The 5000-nt window shown below is 40.6% G+C and overlaps 1 protein-coding gene across 1 annotated transcript in view; it reads right to left on the bottom strand.

Annotated features, from left to right (window-relative positions):
- The window catches only part of LOC102369954 (vesicle-associated membrane protein 8-like), a 19454-nt gene that overhangs the window by 1924 nt on the left and 12530 nt on the right, over window positions 1-5000 (bottom strand). The gene's annotated exons all lie outside the window — the stretch shown is intronic.

Here is a 5000-nt window from a genome sequence, read left to right as displayed (position 1 = left end):
CTTGAACAAACCAAGCAGGTGGTCCAGCATTTTGTTGAATGAAATGCTGCAGAAGTTTCTGCATCCTGGTTACAGATGCACAGAATAACTTTATGTAACTCGGTAAGAAGTTCCAGTTTATATACTTTTATAACCATCGTAACTCCTACAGGTTGCACAGTTGTATGTTAAGATAATGGCATTTTTCATCGTGATTACAAACAATATGGTCAGGTTTATAGGATTATAGGAAAGTAGGGCTGGAAGGGACCTCACATGGTCTTCTAGTCCAGCCCCCTGCTTAAGGCAAGATTGTCCCTGACTAAACCATCCCAGTTAAGTGTCTATCCAGTCTGTTCTTGGACATTTCTAAGGTTGCTGTGACTTCTGAAGTTTTGCACTTTTTGTCTAAATTGGTCATTTTAAATCTAGAAATCCTAATCTCCTTTTGTATAGCAAAGCAATGGGGAATTGGTTTCACAAAGGACCGCTGGTTGCTGCTAGTGGTTGCCAGTATAGCAAACACATGCCTCTTTCCATTGCCATGAATCTTTACTTAATGATTTTGTTCTTCTCAGTGGAACAGTGTTGCCTCCAGCTCTCTATGAAGTCATGATAGAAGATTTTGTATGGTGCCATGTATAAATCCAACCTTAACTCGCATAACTTGGGGAAAAAAAAAAAAATCAAGGACACTAATCTGAACTCAGATTGCCTGTAGAGTCTGACACTTAAGTTGATGCGCACTCAACATTCTCTCCCCCTCCTTTTCACTCCCCTATCATAATAAGCAGGAGTTAAGAATTAAGTGAAAATTGTGTAGGGGTGAAGACTGCAATCAAATTGTTTAACTGTAGTGACCTTGGCACTTTTTTTTTTTTTTTTTTTTTTTTTTTTTTGTCATGGAATGGTAGTTTCATTTGGCAATGACAGCAGGAAATAAGGTTACACAGGAAATGTACAGTAATAATAATGTAAATTGAATTTGCTAGTTTGCAAAAGGGAAGGGTGCTAGATAACTTGTCCACTGCTTTAAACCAAAGTGGAACAAGCACCTTGAATAGTGCATGTTTAATTAGCTTCACAAGTCTCAGAGGCAAAGAGCTTGAGACAGACTACAGATTTTTATAATACACAATGTTTGCTGTTGAGTTTAAATATCTTCGGAGGAAAATCAGTTTCTGCATGTGAATCTTGCCTGCAGCGTGGTGAAACCAGCTCTTTGAGAAGAGTCTGCTGCAGCATTCTTCTGTGACTTGTAAATATCTGGTGGCATCAAGCACACATCTTGCTTCATTTAATGTCGGCCATTTATCACTTACAGGATTCAAAAGTCTGTTAGTTCTCTACAGCCTAAGACAAAATTCTGTGTTGAAGAATCAATTGTTCTGACACTTTTTTTTCTTTCCATGTCTTCTATTAAGTCTGCTTATTCTCTGTATTTCCGGTCTTCACCTATTTTCCAAACACACTTTAAATATAGGCATGTAACTTGGTCCCTTGTGGTGTCAGTCATCAAATTTTGCTAGGCTATATTGATCATTACCCAGCTTCTTCCTCACCGAAGGCACTGCCCTCCCCTGAAAATGACAACTGCTCCTTGAGAGTAGATCTGCGTGACTTCATGTGCCATTCTGGACTTTGCTTTTCTTGCTGTGTCTTCGATTTGGGCCCTGTATAGTCCTAGTAAAAACTTTCCTGTAGAAACACTTTATTCATAAAGTGGATTGCTACAAAAATCATTGGCTTATATAGCTTCTTGTGGCACAGATCCTCAGAAGGAGGATTCTTAGAGGCAAGCAGAAGATGGGCTTCTCTGGGCATTCAGCCCTTCTTTATATTAATTTTGCCTAACCTCCTCCAGACCCTGTGAGAATATACTGGTAATTTTGGAAATACTTAACACGAATTAGTGTTTTTTTTATAGTTGGTACTTCAGTTTCTCCTGCCAAAAGCTTGCAATTTACCATGGTCTCCAGAAAGCATTCTTAATTATTTGGGATTTGATTTTAAGTCATAATGTAGAAGAGGGATCTACCAGCTGTACTCCTTCTTCCCCACCCCCACTGCCCTAGGTTGCTATTCAGCCTGCTTTCTAACTTTTTGTAAGAAAGCAAACCTTTCATAGGAGAGCTACTCAGCTTTGGGGTTTTGTTTTTGTTTTTTCCTGAAGGAACGTCTTATATCCAAGTGTTTCTACTCTTCATATAAAGACATTTTAACAGATTACCTGTTTCAGTTCATTCAAACAAGTTGAAGGAATTCCTTCTAATACATCTTGCTATCTTATCGTTGCAAAATATTATTTGGCATTTTTAGCCTGTTCCTGGTAGCTGTTTTGCAAACTATCACTGTTAGTGATGTCATCAATCTTAACATGACTGCAAACAGCAAGAGCTGATTTAATTATGGTTTAATTGTTAAATGCATTTCAGCCTATGGTGAGATCCCCTTTCAGATAAAGGGGATTAATTTTAATGTTAAGTGGTTCAATTTATTACTCTTAAAACATTCTGTTCTAAGTTTGAGACATGTTGTTGACTTTCTTTTTTGCATGTACATTAAACATGGTTTTGTGTACTTAGTTTTTTTTCCAAAAAATAAAGACTTTTCCTTCTAGGAATCTTCAGTTTGATACAAATCCTGAGCCTGTTTTTCTTGATGTAGCTACAAGCATGTTCTGCATTCCCAAGTTCCCTAGGTGTAGATGGGCTAGCCTGCCACTTTCGTATAGTTCCTAACCAAAATTTGGCAAATCCAGAAGGCTGTTTCTCTCATGAAACAAAATGAGCCCAAGCAGCTTGGTTGTCTAGAAATTCCTTGCAGGTGTATAGCTGGCTTGTATTGATTTGGGATCTTGTTGCTCTGTACCAAAATATTGCATAACTTGTATGGCTTTCTTGTAGGGACTTTTTTGTATTCCCCTGTGCCTTTCCCTCTGATTGTATTATACCAATTATAGTTATGTTTCCTTTTGTGGCATGGTAGGGTAAGGTGCAACTATTATGGTGAAGTGAGAGAGATTTAGCTTTGCTGATATTTGCATGTCAAATTGTACTATAGAAGTTAATTTTGAACTTGGGACAAAGATGTACATCAACAACAAAACACATAACCAAAGGCTGTCTTGACATTTGCACTCAGAATTGGCACCTTGTTGTCTTGCGTATATAGGTATCATTTTGATGATAAGCAACAAAACCCCTTTAGAGAAAATTGATAGGAAGCCAGTACTAGGTGTGGCTGGGTATGTACCAAGATCTGTAGTCGGAGTATTTACTGTACTTTGACATGGGTGTGGCTGCAACAAAAACAGCATTGTACTAGTTATATAACCTTTCCTCTGGTACAATAGACTTGAGGCCATATTGGTGACTTATTAACTTGGGAAAACTTTTGGATGACCTAAGATGCTTGAGGGATGGTGAAGATCAGGGAATAATTTTATTTTGCCTGTAAGAAGGCAGGCTATGCCTCAAAAGATAACATATCAGTGTGAGTATAATTTTTTCAAGAAAAAACAAACTCGTGGACCAGTCTCAGAGACTTTTGGGAGGGGAATTGATTGATGAATCAAGTGCTGGTGACTGCAGAAGTATTGGATCATGTTGGTGGGTTGAACAGGAAAGTGCCATAAGTTTTATTACCTCCCTTTACCTCTTTTAAGGGTGACAAGTAGTCGAACTGTAGTTCTTTATAATGTGGGTAAGTATTAAAGAGCATGTGCTGTGTTAACTGAACCTATGCTGAAGTTTTTAACTGTCTTCAGCCAACATCACAGTGCAGTGAAAGTTGTTCTGTTTTGTTTTGTCGTTGTCGTGCCCCCCCCCCCCCCCCCCCCCCCCAATCTGCTGGTGTTGGGGTCAACATCTCTTAAGGCAATACTGATTTTTGGAGGGCCACTGCCCAAGCTAAGACTGATTGCTTTGCTGTCCAACAGGGACTATGTCACAGTGTTGACTACTACCACCACTTCAGTGCCTTTATGTATGTTCCTGTTAGTCATGCTTGCATAAAGCTTTATTTCCACTGCTGCAATGATTATGTGGAATATTTGTGTATTTAGCTATCATTCATGTTGATGTTACAGGTGGAAAGCAAGAAAGCCATCACGTTGTGCTCAGTCAGCTCTGCAGATTTCCAATAAGTGTTCTGTGGTCACTGTCAGGCAGAACTGTATTGCTATCCAGCACATCCACTGGTGGTGGATAATGGAATGATCTTCAGGGAAGGCTAGCTGTGAAATAAGCAAGGGTAATTGAATAAGCAGTCATGGAACCAGCAGCAGCAGCACTACAACGATGCGAGGACAGTTAATGGCAATGGCTTCCCTCCTGAAAAGCAACATATACTTTTCTGGTGGTGCTGTGCCAGGGCAAGTATAGGTCGCCACTGGACAGGTTGGACAAATGGGCAGGAAACAATAGAATGCAATTTAACAAGGAGAAATGCAAAGTGCTACACCTAGGGAGGAAAAATGTCCAGCACACCTACTGCCTAGGAAATGACCTGCTCGGTAGCATGGAAGCGGAAAGAGATTTTGGAGTTCTAGTGGACTCCAAGATGAACATGAGTCGTCAGCGTGACGAAGTCATCAGGAAAGCTAACTGCACTTTCGTCATGCATATGCTGATGCTTGATAACAGAACCAAGGAGGTGATGCTTCCCCTCTATCAGGCGCTGGTCAGACCGCAGTTGGAATACTGCGTGCAGTTTTGGGCGTCACACTTCAAGAGGGATGTGGGTAACCTGGAGAGGGTCCAGAGAAGGGGCACTCATATGGTTAAGGGCTTGCAGGCCAAGCCCTACGAGCAGAGACTAGGGCACCTGGATCTCTTCAGCCTCTGCAAGAGAAGGTTGAGAGGTGACCTTGTGGCTGCCTATAAATTCATCATGGGGGCACAGAAGGGAATTGGTGAGGCTCTACTCACCAAGGTGCCCCTGGGAGTTGCAAGAAATAATGTCCATAAGCTAGCAGAGAGCAGATTTAGACTGGACATTTAGGAGGAACTTCTACACGA

This window comes from Alligator sinensis, unplaced genomic scaffold (genome assembly GCF_000455745.1).
Source record: "Alligator sinensis unplaced genomic scaffold, ASM45574v1 scaffold42_1, whole genome shotgun sequence".
Classification (NCBI taxonomy): domain Eukaryota; kingdom Metazoa; phylum Chordata; order Crocodylia; family Alligatoridae; genus Alligator; species Alligator sinensis.
The sequence above is the reverse complement of the archived record's forward strand: the minus strand, read 5'-3'. Positions and strand labels throughout refer to the sequence as shown.